General features: G+C 73.5%; 1 protein-coding gene across 1 annotated transcript in view; it reads left to right on the top strand.

The window, feature by feature from the left end:
* Positions 1-6536, top strand: part of LOC145357601 (complement C2-like) — a 69696-nt gene that overhangs the window by 62404 nt on the left and 756 nt on the right. The gene's annotated exons all lie outside the window — the stretch shown is intronic.

The raw sequence follows: 6536 nt of genomic DNA, 5'->3' as shown, positions 1-6536 counted from the left end.
AAGGAGGATTGGAGGAGTAGGGACGGAGGGGTAGGGACGGAGGGGGGGACGGGGACGAGGAGGGATGGGGGACGAGGGGAGGGGAGACGGAGGGAGGGGAGACGGAGGGAGGGGGAGGGAGGGGGGAGGGAGGGGGGACGGGGGGAGGGAGGGGGGACGGAGGGACCGAGGGAGGGGGGACGGAGGGAGGGGAGGGAGGGGGAGGGGAGGGGAGGGAGGGGGGACGGAGGGGGGGGGGAGGGGAGGGAGGGGGGACGGAGGGGGAGGGGAGGGGAGGGAGGGGGGACGGAGGGGGAGGGGAGGGAGGGGGGACGGAGGGGGAGGGGAGGGGAGGGAGGGGGGACGGAGGGGGAGGGGAGGGGAGGGAGGGGGGACGGAGGGGGAGGGGAGGGAGGGAGGGGGGAGGGGAGGGGGGACGGAGGGGGAGGGGAGGGAGGGAGGGGGGAGGGGAGGGGGGGGAGGGGGGAGGGGAGGGGGGGGACGGGGGGAGGGAGGGAGGGGGGAGGGGAGGGGGGGGACGGGGGAGGGAGGGGAGGGGAGGGGGGGACGGGGGGAGGGAGGGGGGACGGAGGGAGGGGAGGGGAGGGGAGGGAGGGGGGACGGAGGGAGCGAGGGAGGGGAGGGAGGGGGGACGGAGGGAGCGGGGGAGGGGAGGGAGGGGGGACGGAGGGAGCGGGGGAGGGGAGGGAGGGGGGACGGAGGGAGCGGGGGAGGGAGGGGAGGGAGGGGGGACGGAGGGAGCGGGGGAGGGGAGGGAGGGGGGACGGAGGGAGCGGGGGAGGGAGGGGAGGGAGGGGGGACGGAGGGAGCGGGGGAGGGAGGGGAGGGAGGGGGGACGGAGGGAGCGAGGGAGGGAGGGAGGGGGGACGGAGGGAGCGAGGGAGGGGAGGGGAGGGGACAGAGGGGGGACGGAGGGAGCGAGGGAGGGGAGGGGAGGGGACAGAGGGGGGAGGGAGGGGAGGGGAGGGGACAGAGGGGGGACGGAGGGAGCGAGGGAGGGGAGGGGAGGGAGGGGGGAGGAGGGGAGGGAGGGGAGGGGACAGAGGGGGGACGGAGGGAGCGAGGGAGGGGGGACGGAGGGAGCGAGGGAGGGGGGACGGAGGGAGGGGGAGGGGAGGGAGGGGGGACGGAGGGAGGGGGGACGGAGGGAGGGGGAGGGGAGGGAGGGGGGACGGAGGGAGGGGAGGGAGGGAGGGGGGAGGGAGGGGGGACGGAGGGAGGGGAGGGAGGGGGGACGGGGAGGGGAGGGAGGGGGGACGGACGGAGGGAGGGAGGGGGGACGGAGGGAGGGGAGGGGAGGGAGGGAGGGGGGACGGAGGGAGGGCAGGGGAGGGAGGGAGGGGGGACGGAGGGAGGGCAGGGGAGGGAGGGAGGGGGGACGGAGGGAGGGCAGGGGAGGGAGGGAGGGGGGACGGAGGGAGGGCAGGGGAGGGAGGGGGGACGGAGGGAGGGCAGGGGAGGGAGGGAGGGGGGAGGGACGGAGGGAGGGAGGGGGGGAGGGACGGAGGGAGGGAGGGAGGGGGGAGGGACGGAGGGAGGGGGGAGGGAGGGAGGGGAGGGAGGGGGGACGGAGGGAGGGGGGACGGAGGGAGGGGGGACGGAGGGAGGGAGGGGAGGGAGGGGGGACGGAGGGAGGGAGGGGAGGGAGGGGGGACGGACGGAGGGAGGGAGGGAGGGGGGACGGAGGGAGGGAGGGGGGACGGAGGGGGGGAGGGAGGGGGGACGGAGGGAGGGAGGGGGGACGGACGGAGGGAGGGAGGGGGGACGGACGGAGGGAGGGAGGGGAGGGGAGGGAGGGGGGACGGAGGGGGAGGGAGGGGGGACGGAGGGGGAGGGGAGGGGAGGGAGGGGGGAGGGGAGGGGAGGGAGGGGGGACGGAGGGGGAGGGGAGGGAGGGAGGGGGGAGGGGAGGGAGGGGGGAGGGGGGGAGGGAGGGGGGAGGGGAGGGAGGGAGGGGGGAGGGGAGGGGGGGGACGGGGGGAGGGAGGGGGGAGGGGAGGGGGGGGACGGGGGGAGGGAGGGGGGACGGAGGGAGGGGAGGGGGAGGGGAGGGAGGGGGGACGGAGGGAGCGAGGGAGGGGAGGGAGGTGGGACGGAGGGAGCGGGGGAGGGGAGGGAGGGGGGACGGAGGGAGCGGGGGAGGGAGGGGGGACGGAGGGAGCGAGGGAGGGGAGGGAGGGGGGACGGAGGGAGCGAGGGAGGGGAGGGGAGGGGACAGAGGGGGGACGGAGGGAGCGAGGGAGGGGAGGGCACAGAGGGGGGAGGGAGGGGAGGGGAGGGGACAGAGGGGGGACGGAGGGAGCGAGGGAGGGGAGGGAGGGGGGAGGAGGGGAGGGAGGGGAGGGGACAGAGGGGGGACGGAGGGAGCGAGGGAGGGGGGACGGAGGGAGCGAGGGAGGGGGGACGGAGGGAGGGGGAGGGGAGGGAGGGGGGACGGAGGGAGGGGGAGGGGAGGGAGGGGGGACGGAGGGAGGGGGAGGGGAGGGAGGGGGGACGGAGGGAGGGGGAGGGGAGGGAGGGGGGACGGAGGGAGGGGGAGGGGAGGGAGGGGGGACGGAGGGAGGGGGAGGGGAGGGAGGGGGGACGGAGGGAGGGGGAGGGGAGGGAGGGGGGAGGGAGGGAGGGGGAGGGGAGGGAGGGGGGACGGAGGGAGGGGGAGGGGAGGGAGGGGGGAGGGGAGGGAGGGGGAGGGGAGGGAGGGGGGACGGAGGGAGGGGGAGGGGAGGGAGGGGGGACGGAGGGAGGGGGAGGGGAGGGAGGGGGGACGGAGGGAGGGGAGGGAGGGGGGACGGAGGGAGGGGAGGGAGGGGGGACGGAGGGAGGGGGGAGGGAGGGGGGACGGAGGGAGGGGAGGGAGGGGGGACGGAGGGAGGGGGGACGGGGAGGGGAGGGAGGGGGGACGGGGGGAGGGAGGGAGGGGGGACGGAGGGAGGGGAGGGGAGGGAGGGAGGGGGGACGGAGGGAGGGCAGGGGAGGGAGGGAGGGGGGACGGAGGGAGGGCAGGGGAGGGAGGGAGGGGGGACGGAGGGGAGGGGAGGGAGGGAGGGGAAGGGAGGGAGGGGGGACGGAGGGGAGGGGAGGGAGGGAGGGGGGACGGAGGGAGGGAGGGAGGGGAGGGGAGGGAGGGGGGACGGAGGGAGGGAGGGAGGGGAGGGGGGACGGAGGGAGGGGAGGGAGGGAGGGGGGGCAGGGAGGGGGGACGGAGGGAGGGAGGGGAGACGGAGGGAGGGAGGGGAGACGGAGGGGTGACGGAGGGAGGGAGGGGGGAGGGAGGGAGGGGAGGGAGGGGGGACGGAGGGAGGGAGGGGAGGGAGGGGGGACGGAGGGAGGGAGGGGAGGGAGGGGGGACGGAGGGAGGGAGGGGAGGGAGGGGGGAGGGAGGGAGGGGGGACGGGGGGAGGGAGGGGAGGGGAGGGAGGGGGGAGGGGAGGGAGGGGGGACGGAGGGAGGGAGGGGGGAGGGGAGGGAGGGGGGACGGAGGGAGGGAGGGGGGAGGGGGGACGGAGGGAGGGAGGGGAGGGAGGGGGGACGGAGGGTGGGGAAGGGGGGACGGAGGGGGAGGGAGGGAGGGGGGACGGGTGGAGGGAGGGGGGACGGAGGGGAGGGGAGACGGAGGGGGACGGAGGGAGGGAGGGGAGGGGGGACGGAGGGAGGGAGGGGAGGGAGGGGGGACGGACGGAGGGAGGGGAGCGGAGGGAGGGGGGACGGACGGGGGGAGGGGAGGAGAGGGGAGGGGAAGGGGGCGGAGAGGGGAGGGGGAAGGAGAGGGGAGGGGGGTAGGGGACGGACGGGGGGAGGAGAGGGGAGGGGGGTAGGGGACGGAGGGGGGGAGGAGAGGGGAGGGGGGTAGGGGACGGAGGGGGGGAGGAGAGGGGAGGGGGGGAGGGGAGGGGGGTAGGGGACGGAGGGGGGGAGGAGAGGGGAGGGGGGTAGGGGAGGGGGGGAGGGGAAGGGGAGGGGGGGTAGGGGAGGGGGGAGGGGGAGGGGGGGAGGGGAAGGGGAGGGGGGGAGGGGAAGGGGACGGGGGTAGGGGACGGAGGGGAGGGGAGGGGGGTAGGGGACGGAGGGGAGGGGCGTAGGGGACGGAGGGGAGGGGGTAGGGGACGGGGTGTTGTGGGGACGGAGGGGAGGGGGGGAGGAGGGGGGCGGGGAGGGGACGGAGGAGGAAGGGAGGAGGGGGTGGGGGGGACGGAGGAGGAGGGGGTGGGGGGGCGGGGAGGGGACGGAGGAGGATTGGGGAGGAGGGGGGCGGGGAGGGGATGGGGGGAGGAGGGGGGCGGGGAGGGGATGGGGGGAGGAGGGGGTCGGGGAGGGGACGGAGGAGGATGGGGGCGGGGAGGGGACGGAGGAGGATGGGGGGAGGGGGGGGACGGAGGAGGGCGGGGACGGAGGGAGGGGGGACGGGTGGAGGGAGGGGGGACGGAGGGAGAGGGAGGGGGGACGGAGGGGGGATGGAGGGGAGGGGAGGGAGGGGGGACGGAGGGGGGATGGAGGGGAGGGGAGGGAGGGGGGAGGGGGGGGAGGGGGGGGACGGAGGGAGGGAGGGGAGGGGAGGGAGGGGGGACGGAGGGAGGGAGGGGAGGGGAGGGAGGGGGGACGGAGGGAGGGAGGGGAGGGGAGGGAGGGGGGACGGAGGGAGGGAGGGGAGGGGAGGGAGGGGGGAGGGAGGGAGGGGAGGGGAGGGAGGGGGGACGGACGGGGGGAGGGGAGGGAGGGGGGACGGACGGAGGGAGGGGAGGGAGGGCGGATGGACGGAGGGAGGGGAGGGAGGAGGGGAGGGGGGTAGGGGACGGGGGGAGGAGGAGGGGAGGGGGAAGGAGGGGGGAGGGGAGGGGGGTAGGGGAGGGGGGACGGATGGAGGGGAGGGGGAAGGAGAGGGGAGGGGAAGGAGAGGGGAACAGGGGAGGGGAGGAGGGAAGGGGGGAGGGGAGGGGGGTAGGGGACGGAGGGGAGGGGCGTAGGGGACGGAGGGGAGGGGAGGGGTGTAGGGGACGGAGGGGAGGGGAGGGGTGTAGGGGACGGAGGGGAGGGGAGGGGGGTAGGGGACGGAGGGGAGGGGAGGGGGGTAGGGGACGGAGGGGAGGGGAGGGGGGTAGGGGACGGAGGAGAGGGGGTGTAGTGGGGGCGGAGAGGGGAGGGGACGGAGGGGAGGGGGGTAGGGGACGGAGGGGAGGGGAGGGGGGTAGGGGACGGAGGAGAGGGGGTGTAGTGGGGGCGGAGAGGGGAGGGGACGGAGGGGAGGGGGGTAGTGGGGGAGGGGCCGGAGGGGAGGAGGGGGGCGGGGAGGGGACGGAGGAGGAAGGGGGAGGAGGGGGGCGGGGAGGGGACGGAGGAGGAGGGGGTGGGGGGGGACGGAGGAGGATGGGGGGAGGAGGGGGGCGGGGAGGGGACGGAGGAGGAAGGGGGAGGAGAGGGGGGCGGGGAGGGGACGGAGGAGGAGGGGGAGGGACGGAGGAGGATGGGGGAGGAGGGGGCGGGGAGGGGACGGAGGAGGAGGGGGAGAGGGATGGGGAGAGGGGTGGGGGAGGGGGGACGGAGGGGGAGGGAAAGCAGAAGGGAGGGTGGAGGGGAGCGGGAGGGAGAGGAGGGTGGGGAGGTGGGATGGAGAGGGGCGATTCAGAGGACAGGAGAGGAGGGGGAGCAGCATCCAATGCAGCATCCTATTGAATCTACATATACACTCCATCTAAACATGCTTTCTGTACTGTGGAGACCAAATCTGCAACTGTAATGTTTTTAAAACAGTGTTGCCCAATACATTAATCACCGATCACATATGATTAACTGGGATGCAAGATGTGCACTAGATTTTTAATTAGTTAATAAAGTGATGTGAGTGATAGACACTGCTATGGCACACGGCACGTGTTCTCTACTCATGTTCATGTGGTTTAAGCATATGAATGTTAGCAGTAAGTGTCTGTTGTTAAAATGTAATGCTAACAGTAATAAAGGGTGTATGGAGACTGGATACGTTGAGGCAAGACCTTTGGAGGTGAAGCTAGTGGCCGTGGTCAGAATTGAAATGTTTAATGAAGACCCCACTGTGTGTGAAGCCTTCCCCCAGTAAAGAGAGGGTCAAATGTGTATAAGATGCAGATTGCAGGAAGTCTGAATCACTTGTTTGAAGTGTGTTTGGGGAAATAGTTAATTACATAGACAGGAACTGACAGGTGTTTCATCTGCTATACTTGCTGGGGAAAGTGCCTGGGAAGAGCATTGGGGGAAGGGAATAGGAGAGTTTAAGAAAGTTTCCAGAAGGAGCCCTGTTGAGTGGCTGGGTAAGGGGTGTACTTGGTGGAGGGCAGTAAAGATGGGGTCATGGAACTGTAGTGGTGGGCATGAGCCTTTGCCAAGTTCCTCTCCATATTTAGGGGCGCCAAGATCAATCCCTTGATCACCATCCCAGTAGTAGCTTAGTTATAGTGATAACTGATATCAGTGAACTCCAGATTGAAGCTGAGATGCTCCTGGTTTTTGTTCTCCAGTATGCACCAGACTGTGTGTTTTGTTTATAAAAGGTGCACTCATTTTGT

The sequence above is a fragment of the Carcharhinus amblyrhynchos genome, chromosome 23 (assembly GCF_965287045.1).
Source record: "Carcharhinus amblyrhynchos chromosome 23, sCarAmb.v2.hapA, whole genome shotgun sequence".
In the NCBI taxonomy this organism is placed as follows: Eukaryota; Metazoa; Chordata; class Chondrichthyes; order Carcharhiniformes; family Carcharhinidae; genus Carcharhinus; species Carcharhinus amblyrhynchos.
The sequence above is the reverse complement of the archived record's forward strand: the minus strand, read 5'-3'. Positions and strand labels throughout refer to the sequence as shown.